The following is an 11,040-nucleotide window of genomic DNA, read 5'->3' as shown; positions in this document are numbered from 1 at the left end:
TAGAAAGATGCCTTCACCAAGATCACTCGACCTATTTGCCCATCCAAATTATCCAATCCTGTCATCTGACGTCGCCATGGAGACCTCCTCCTCTGTTGCTACAGTGACCAGCAGATGGCAGCATCAACAAGGCTTCTGCGTGGAATGTTCCACGCTCTGAGTTCTCCAGGGGTTGACTCTGCTGTGACAGACACAATGACGCAGCTATCTCTGCTTTTGGCTTGGAAACTGTCTGTATATTTAGCAGCTTGTTTAAAATTAGAGTTCAGCACATGGGGAATAAATTTAGCTGGCAGTTTCAATAGATATCTGCCGAGTCACACAAATTGGACTCAGAACACATATGTCCAAAACAGATGTAAAGGAGGAGTTCAACTTTTTGGGAGCCTGAACATGAAAGATAAGTTTTTTTATATTTGCTGAATATTCAGTATCGATACTACGTTGTACTTTTGAGGAAACAACTGATCGTCTTCCACTGAAATTCAGCACTTACGAAATGTGTTATAAAGGTTACTTTAAGTCACCTGACTCCACAGTGAGGAGATGTGAACAAACTGAGCTGCTCATGGCAAACTGATGATTTATATCTACTTGCACTGATACAAGCCGCATAATTAGGTGGATTATGGATGCATACACTGCTGAGACATGCTGATACATGACTGCATTTGAATTCTTTTCACTCTGCTGAGGGATAAGGAGCAAACATGTCAGCAAAAAACGAAACAAATAAAAAACAGAAAATACAGTAACGCCTGTGTATCTATACAAGCAGAAAAGAAAGTTAATGAGGAGTTTTTCAATCTGAGCTCTAAAACTTTGAAACCACTTTCAGGAGCACATTTCTCTTGGCTTTTTTATTTTGATGTATTGTTCCTGCACATTTAGTTTTAGTTTATAGTTTCTACTCTCAGAGCTGATGTGCTGCAGAGTGAAGACAGTTATATAATTGATCATTTCCTTTGAATGCTCAGTTCCTTCTCGAAATGCGCTTGCCATGTGCTAGCAGTGGTTTAAAAATTAACATGGATTAACAGCTCACGTGAACAGTGTACCTTGATGCTCATTTACATGTTAGTGTACCTTGTTGTTGAACTCTGAGCCTCTGTGTGACTGTTCACCTTGGATTATAGCCTGTCTGCCTATCTGGCCATTTATTTAATCTTGCTTTTTATTGGTAATTAACCCCAAATAAATAACCCTAACATAGATTCTTATGAACTTTGTGCAGTTATTCAGTACAGAAATAAACCTCATCCAAATTCATTTTAAATGCCACAGAGACCATTTGACACAGATTATGATGTTTGTGTATGGTTTTGGTCCTCAAATCAATAGATAATTGATGGCATAATTAGTGAAAATCAACCGCATGTGAAGTGATGTTCTTCTCAGTCTGCAAATGCATAACCAAGATTGGATCAATAATAATCTAAACAGGCCCATAAACCAAAAAAAAAAAAAAGGAATTCTATTTTTCATTTACTGTGGCATAATAATATTAAGATGAAATTATTCATTTCTTCACTCTGTATTGGCGCCACAAAGCAATTGATATAATATAAACCTACCCTGAAGTGTAGTTTATAAAAGAATTTTACTGTTTTTACGTTGTTGAATTACTTATTAAAAGTGAGAAATATGACGTAGTTTTATAACAAGTATGCTGAAAAATGTGTTTTCTGTTCTCTGTGTGCCAGTCTTCAGCAGGGACAGGTTGGTAAGCTTTCAGCTTTAGTAGATTTAGTAGATTAAATGTTAGTGTAAATCTGAGCTGATCAGCTGGTTAATTCCAAGGTCATCAGAAAGTATGAGGAAACATGTTCTCCACCAGTGTTGAGAGAACACGGAGCAAATGTACCAGCTATGCTGGTAATCTTTGGAAAAAGGAAGCACTGACTAAACTGGATACTGTAAAGGACTGTGTCATGCTGAATGTTTTGGAAAAGGTAATATGAACTGCATTCATGTTGCTGGTTTCTCCTAACTAGTGTTATTGTGTGTCAAGGCTCAGCTGAAAAGTGCATGTTTCTAAATCTGAGGCTAAAAGCAGATTTAGGAAGGAAGTGCAATCATTATGAAAAATGTTAGTTATTGGAGGCAAGTTCCTCACATTTTCCAAACTCTTGAATCTGCACAGCACATTTATACTTTGTGATGTCACACTGGTCATATGACTTTCCAACATGAAAGGCACGTGTAGAGTAACTTACGATAGAACATTTTACAAGATATTTTTAAGTTGTCTAATATTTATGTACAAACTAAATATCAAAATGGTTTCCATCCACGATTAAAGTTCTTTCTTTCCATTTGTTTTACGTGTTGTTTCTGTCTGCTACTAACAGCAACAGAAACTCAGATGATTCCTGGAACCAAGGACAACAGAGCTATAGGCAATACTGACATTACTCACATGAAAACTATTCTTAAACCCAAAGCAAAAGGTCTGTGGTAGAATCTCACAGCATAATTATGTAAATACTATGAGTTTCAGATGTTTCCCCTCATTTACAAATACAGGTATTTCAAAAATGCCAAACATTTATAGAAGCAACTCATAAAGAAGCCAACATGCTGAAATCTGTTTTCAGCAAGCCTCAGTCCCGCACCCCAATTTTCTTGTCATTCACACCACCAGTGACGTACAAATACCTCGGACTCAGGCTGCAAGTATTTGTGGCTCGCCTGCAGCAAATTCCTCAACTGTCACATTGCATGGGTTCCACTGGGTGTGGCCCGTCTCTGTTGCCGAGGAGCACTTTAGCTTAGCGTAGCCATCAGCTAATGTCTGCTAGTTTCATTCTTGCTGGGCCTGAGAGGAACAAAAGAAGGTTCAGTGGAGACACACGGGAGGGAAGTGAGGTGAGGCAGGGGGCGAAGAAGATAGTCATATTGCTAGCATGTGTGCATCTGGATCTGTACACGGTGCATGTGTGTGCATGTTCTTCTCTCTGCACGGTTAAAGGTTGCTCGTTGGTAACCACCTCTCCTTTAGGCTAAATTGGAGTCAGCTAATGCAGGAATATGTAACGCAACATGACAGTTGGCCTGGTCTGCCCAACTGTCACTGCACACAGTGGGAAAAGCACTGGCAAATAAAACCAAAACATTTCTCAGCAAGAGCACAGGACAAATGTCACCACGAAGCACGAGGGATCACAGTTTATATTGTCTCAGTTTAAAGAATACAGGAAAACATGTATGTATGTGCAGTCACTGAAACAGCGCTAAATCCTGCTTTTGCTTTCCATGCATTTACATCCAAGTGAACAAAGCAGCACGAAAGGCCAAAGTGTTGCTGTGCACCTGACTGAAATGAAACTGTTGCAGATAAGTCGTACTCTCAAAAGAAGGGGTTGTTTTAAATGCCAAAGACAATTTTACTGTATCATAAGAAGCAGGGTTCAAGATTGACCAAAATGCCCTGACATGAGAGAAAAGAAAAGACAATCATATGCAGAAAACAGATAGAGAAACTAATTAGCATTCTGGTCTGAATCTGGAATATTGGTTCCATTTGGAGATCTACATCAAACCTCTCCCTGATTTTCTCTTATTTGCATTGTCACACTAATTTTCTCCGCCTGTTAGGCTATCTTGTTTTCACTCCTCTGTCTTCTTTTCTGTCCTCGTGAAACCCACCAAGGGTTGTGCAAGGCGTTGTGCTGTATGACAGAGCAGCAGCAAGATGAGGGCCAGAGAACAGCAGGTGGGTTACCAGGGCACAGCAGGGCTCATCTTTCCCTTCATCTGCAGCACACTAGTCCAGTACAGTGTGACCCTACAGTACCTTAATCTTCAGAGGACTTAAGTCTGTCTTTCTTTGTCTGTCTCCCCCTTTTTTCATTTCCCTGCCTCTCCTCACTTTGAGTATCCTAAACTGAGGCGAACAGAGAACACACATGTGTGATGGAGCAGCAGCGAGGGCAGGGCCGTTGTTCCAGGCAGCCAGTTTGTTCTTGCTCTGCTGTGTTTTACAGTACAGGCTTACATAAGCAAACAGACCAAGAGCAGCTGCTTTCAAAATGGATTCCATGATTTATTGTCTTCTACATGGAGTGTGCACAAAGACACACACACTCCAAGACGGAGTTTCTTTTTTATAGACGTTTTTGCAGGCTAATGCTGTCATATCAGCGCCTGCGACAGCAAGGCGTCACCAGAAGATGTTTCTGCGCCCTTGGTGCCTGTCTGGACTAGATGGCTCTGACAAGGGCCCCAGATGCGAACTAAAGGGGAGATGGGGAAAGGAGAAAGAGATGGGGACTTAAGGAAGTATTGAGGCAGAAAGGGAGAGAAGAATGCAGGAGATGACAAGGGTAATGAAAGTGGAAAAGCAGGGAGGAAAAAGTAGAAAGGGCGGAACAGGGAAGGAGCAAGAGAAGGACAAGCAAGGAAGAAGATAAAAAAAATAAGAGGATGGATGGAAAGATGGTAAAGTAAGTGGTGGGACATGGAGGCAGACATGAAAGATGAGAGGTGCATGTGTGGAGGCAGCATTTGTGTGTTCATGCACGTGCAGAGCGAGCCTCCCTGGAAAAATACCAGCCTTCTTCCTCACTTCCTTCACCGATGTGTCTCATCACAGTCCATTTGGCTGCACCTGCCCACCCACCACCAGCCAAACACCCTGCCCTCCTCTTCAGCCTCCAACTTTTCATTCCTCGTGTTCTTCTTCTCCTTCCAGGTCCTTTCTTATCTTTCATGCTATGGTCTATTCCACTGTAAGAAAGAAGAATGGCCTCTAGATGTCGCTATTCTTAATCTGCATCCTGACTCAGAATGTGAATTATGAGTGTAACTAAGATTTTTGCGTAGATTTCATAATGGCATGCAGCTTTTGAGAGCAGTAAGTACTCTTTTTTTTACTTCTGCACAGACAAAACTGAAATACCTTTAAGTAGACAGTTTGAGCTTAATATTTAAAACAAATATGGACTTATGGACTTAATTTACTGTTAGTTAGAAGGGAAACTACCTTTTAAACTTGCCTGGAAAAAGCTTGTGGGTAAAACCTACCTATTGTGTATGAATATACAGAAATGCAGAAAATGTTTGTCTAACTATTTCAAACTAAACCTTCCATTCACTTAACTTAAATCTACATAAAATCTAGTTACTGAACAAATTGACGTACAATAGCTTTTTAATAGGGGAGAAACAAGCCATAGGCTGATATTTAAGTTTACAGGAAACAAGAAAAAGAGATAGTTCTGTAGTCTGATTGGTACCTCGTGTTCAAGCTTGTGAATAATTGGCTATTTATAGAAGCAGGAAGCAAACTTCTGATGAGTCACTGCTACTTCCTAAAGAGCTAAAAGCACACCCAATGCAATTCACATTCTTCTAATTATCCACATGCTGCACTGAAGCAGACAACAGAAAGACAAAACAGATACGCGATATATTGAGATGACAATTAGAGTTGTTTCGAGATAGAGTATGTTTTTGTACAAGTTATGAGGAAAACTCCCATGTCATTATTTCCATCAGGATGAGTCATGATTAGACAGTGAAAAGCTTTGACTGGCTCGTTTAGCTCTACTCAGAATAGTCGAGGATCCAGGAAAGACATTTCTCAGCTCAGATGCCCCTTTCAGATTCAGATGCGCTTGTGTGGAGGAAGTGTTTGTGAGACATTCACTTAAATAGGACACCTGCGGTGACTTAATCAGTTTACAGTAATACGAAGTCAGACAGGTCAATGTGGCAGGAAACCAGGATGGGTTTCACCTCACTTGATCACTTCCTCATACTGTAATGCTGTCTGATTGCTCGCTTTACAGACGTCATACAACTTTGCATAGGTAACGCAGTGTGCAACCTGCTGCATTTACTATGTGTGAGTGTGTACTGGCCAAACACCCATACAGTACGCCTCTTCTTGTCTGAAGGCACAATAAGGTTATGTTGTGTGTGGAAACACTAGTTAGTCATCATAGCACAAACATCCTAAACACAGCCTCAGAAAACTAGGCCAACAGCAGCCCAACAGAGTGTCACATAATTGATACAATATCATGATTACTCTTTTTTTTTTTTTTTAAATTAAATCATTGAAGACAAACAAAAAAGTGATTAGCAACTATATATTTGTGGTTATTTGCTTGCATTACTCAGCTCTGAAAAAAGGTACCTTTGTACAACTCCTAACACCTATGACACACACTCCTTCTAAATATCATATGTAATGTGTAGAAAAAGAAAAGACAATGTGGCTAACCAAGCAGTTACCCTAGAAAGTATTTACTTGCCAGTAACAATTAATGTGACCTTACCTCCAAAGAAGTCACTTCCTCAACCGAATGTAGGTAAAGCTACCGAAAAGCTGCAATTTAAACTTTTAAGTTACCAGGAGCCACATTTCATTTGTTTTGGTTGAAGCTGATGTTGTATTTATGTCATAGCTATTATTTAGAGCAGAAATCCAAATATCATGAACACCACAGAGTTGCAACTTAGAGCTGGAGACAATCTTACAGTTACAATATCTCCCACTTTGTGAAAAGCACTACACTAAATTGATGCCACCATTGCGGCAGGTAAATTTAGCAAAAATTATCTCTACCTAAATTGAATCAGCTTTAGAAGGAGCTTTTACACAATTCAAGTTAGCTTAATGTGCTACCAAACTGCTTCAGATCTGTAACACAGCAAAACAGATAATTTGGGTTGTTTACATGGTGCGATTTCATGCATTAAAGCTAATGAGTCAGAATAACTTGAGGTTTTTCTATTCTTAAGCTGACACTGCTTCCCTACATCTCCCACCCCTGCAACTAGTTAGCACATAACGAAAGCACCGAACAGACAGGGAGCAAATTAACATCCAGTCTGCATCAAACTCCTGGTGTTGATCTAATTATCAGCTCGCTAATTGTAATCTCTACGAATGGCGGCAATAACAGCATTACTGCAGTTAATGGAAAAATACTGAGAAATTTCCGCCCAAACCATCAAGCCATAACATCTCCATTGAATACCATACAAAGTCAAATATTTTCCATGACTACCCCTTGTAGGATTATGTCATTGGTCCAAATAAAAGCTACTGCTTAGCCACCAGTTATTCCCCCACATGTGTCTTTCGCTCTGTCTGGATGCATGTCTGGGCACGTCGAGGAAAGGCCTGACCCACCCAAGTCTGGATCTGACTGCCTACATGACTGCCTTCCTGAAGGGTGTGAAGGGGCAGAGAGGGGCTTGCGCTAACGGAGGGAAGAGAAGACGGACGTCAGGAGGGAGGGAGGGAAGGATCGAGGGAGGAAAGGGAAAATGTGGGTCAACACAGTCAAAGCCCTTTCACATGTTCCAGTCAGCTGGAATCTCGCCTCCAGTCCAAACCAGAATGTTATGTAAGAGGTTATTGATCCGTGAGAGTGCATGTCGGAAAACAGAGTGCCAGTCGGGTCTGAGGCAGCTCGCTGGTCTGTCTGCCGCAATACTGTCACATGGTGTCACTGCATGGAAAGCAGACATGTTGGAGTGTTGCTGGAGGTGAACTAACTGGCACGAACCGATCCAACGAGCGTGAGAGTTTGGGTTTATAAATTTGAACAAGAAATTCGGATGGCATCAATATTTAACCTGCTCGTGCGAAAGCCCCAGCACTTTGATCCTGAGAAACAGAAAGTGCCTGAGAGTGGCCTGTCAGCTCTAATAGCTACCACTTGTCACCAACATGTCTTCTCTCTAAGTCTCCCTATCGGAGTGATGTCATCACTTTCAGCAGCCACCGTTCTGCCAGATTGTCTCCATCTATTAGCTTCAACACTTCTCGCAAGGTCTTTTCATTTTTTTTTTCTTTCTAGGAAGAGGGGGATGCCTTTCACTCTCTACAGTATGATCATTAGTTGTTCTGCACATCAGATAAATGAGGCTGTTTGGAAAGATTGGAGGCTGGATCAGACTGTCTGAGGATAATGTGTTCCTTTTCCACCAGCAAGGCTAATCATATCAATAAGTAGGCCTTGGCCCTGGATGTGGCAACCAAGATAAACCTTGTGGAAACGCTGTTCTTGAATTCTGGCATGACTGCACATTGCCGTGGCCTCCTCGTCCTCACATGCAAAGGGATCAGAGTTCTCTGTCTGCTGTGGGGTGTAATAGGTAATGAGTAGAAGAATGATGTAACAAGTGACACATAGACCAAAGTATCGCTTTACAACTAAAAAAAATAACAAAAAAACAACTGCTACAATTGCAGATGAGAGGTTATTGCCAGCTGTGACTATGCATGAAAAAGCCTCTCTCTGTAGTTTCCTGGCTGCAGTTACATGAAGATTGAAATCACAGCCACAACGAGCTTATAAAACAGCTGGATGTGGATCACATGAATCAATGAGGAAACAGCTGATTCTTTTCTCTGGCTCGAACGGTGAAGAAAGTAGGTGATTCCTCAAATGGTTCAGCGTTCAAATGAGAACATTTCCTGGAACAAACAAGTTCAAGGTGGAGCAGGAACAGAGACTGAGGGCAGCAGTTACAGTTCACTGACTGCAGAAGAGACCAACGAGCACAAGAAGGAGAACACTTTGGACCAATGGCTAATCTCTTGGGAGAAGAATTGTATCTTTATCTGCAATTGTCACGACTGTTATGCAAAGAGACTTGTACATTCACCCAGTAGCCTAAATACAAAACAAACAGTGGTGGGTAAATATTAATTTTAACATTACAGCTTCAGCATTCCTTCGGTTGCCTAACAAATCTGGTCACCTTTATCCCTGCTGGAAAGAAATTCTCATGGCTGTCACTGAATTTGACTATTAAGTACATACTGGACTGAACACATGAACAAATGGAACAAAGTTACAAATCATGCCTTACATCCACAAAAGCCCCTGAATTTCTAACGCTTAATTAGAGAAGAGCTCTAATCAAGATTCCAGATTGAGTCAAAGGCAGCTGTCTGATTTTCAAAAATGCTGCAGTTTCAGTTTTGTTATGTTTTGTTTGTTAATTTAATATTTAAAAACCCTAGATTTGTCATTGAGTGGCAGCTGGTGTGTGTGGTGTGCAGTCCACCCACGTGTCTCTTTGTTTTTAGCTGAGAATTGTTTGAATGGCCACTAGACACTAGTTTACTGGCAGGAGGTTGGGCTAGTTTAGGGACTCCTCTTTTAGGTTAAAGCTCTTTGTAGTTTTGCAAAAATGTTGGATAGTCTCAACTTGGTAAAGCAGAATTTAATTTTGAGCCTTTATTTTTGGTTAATGCAGAATAGGTAAATGTGTTTTTAAATTCTGGTACAAGAATATCTTCTAGTATTTTACTTTTTTTTTGTTTGAGCAGCATCTTCTGTCCTCAGTTCCTTTGTCTGTGCAGTCTTATACTTTCTAATGAGAACCATTATTAGCTTTGGTTAACAGTGTCCATCAGGATGTGTCTTTGTTACTTCCCTTTCTCCTGGCCAACGGGGTTGTAACACAAGTTTTTCCCTTGGAAAATAATCCCTACCTTCTTAAAAATGCCTTAGATGTATCTCTATGCCTACGCTATTGGTTCCTGTAGAATTGACAGATCCACCATCTAGCTGCTAGCTCACCTACCACACTGTCTGACTGTAAAATTACCCAACACAACACAATGGTTAATTCTAACATCGGGGAAAATCATCTCTACATGTGTGAACCAGAAACTGATTTTGAAGCAGAGGAATGATGCATAAAGTTCCGTCTTTTTAAGACTATCATTTCTACGCTAAAGCTTCATAGTGGACATGCTTAGCCATCATGTTGCTTTTTTCACTCATGATGTGTCTACCATGAAGTAAAAAACACCATATAGACAGGTTAGCAAGGTTTGAAACTTCAGTTTCACTTGAAAAAGTCTTTATATTTGACTTTCCCACATGGAGAAAGTTTGAATGTCAAACAAAACCTTACCATTGATGTTTTGTCACTCATCTCAGTTTATTTAAACTGTTTTTCATTTTGTGTAAATACTAAATCTTTGCCACTAGCTGACTGAACACACATATGAAAGGATGTCGTTATTCTAACTTAACCACTAATGTGTAACTCAAACTACTGCTTTAATAGCATGAAGTTGTGAACTATGCCTTTAAGAGGCCTCTTCTCCTCTTGCAGTGGTCGCCGGGATACTGGAGATGGCTGCAGTTACTGAATTACTGCTAGTCACAGTATATATATAGCCCCTGTCTTGTCACAGAGGTGTGCTGTGCTATGCTGACTGTTGCAGGCCTGACCAGAACAATACTCAAGAGTATACTTCTCCTGTGGCCCAGTGGAAGTTTCCACTGCTGCTCACAGACCTGACTTCTGCACAATACTGCTCCCTGTTACAGTACAGAGAGGAAGAAGGAACGGTGCCTGACCACATCATAATGTGGGTCATTCAATCTATAACAGAACTGAATTAGCCAACTCATTATCAGCTGCAAATCTGTGCAGCAGCGTGAGGATGACTTGGCTGCTCATATATAAGGAAACAGAGTACGGGACGCAAAGGATGAAACGGATTCTTATTGTGAGAAATGAAAACCATCTTTAGAGTCTTAGTCTCTAGAGAGCGACTTAAAATACAAATCAGGTCAAAACTAAATTGCCAAAATACATGACATACAGTCCATTCATAGTAATCATTAGCATGAGTTAGCTGAAGATTGAGCCCATCAGCTGAAGCCTCCTCCAGTATTTCCTACATAAAAATCATGTAGTCTGTGGCACTTGACACTTACTTTTGCACTTGTCAAGACAGGCGTAGTGTTGCATTTTGGTAGTCAGATTTTAATTATTTTGAGTTTAAGTTTCCAATTTCTTGCATTAGGTCTGTGTTTATTAGGCATATTGCACTGCATTATTTGCATGTTTGTATTTTGTATGTTTGCTAACAGTAAATTAAATTCCTACTTTTTTAGATTGCTATAAAATCTACATTACATGCTTTAAACCTTAGAATTCAGAGATACAAAGGTAATAGTGACAGGTAAGTTATGTATACTGAAACAGGTAAAGAATCCAGAATATTTTTCACTTCTTTTCCAAAGATTAACACATTTCTGATTTAGTTTA

This window comes from Amphiprion ocellaris, chromosome 7, assembly GCF_022539595.1.
Source record: "Amphiprion ocellaris isolate individual 3 ecotype Okinawa chromosome 7, ASM2253959v1, whole genome shotgun sequence".
Classification (NCBI taxonomy): domain Eukaryota; kingdom Metazoa; phylum Chordata; class Actinopteri; family Pomacentridae; genus Amphiprion; species Amphiprion ocellaris.
Note: the sequence above shows the minus strand (reverse complement) of the source record.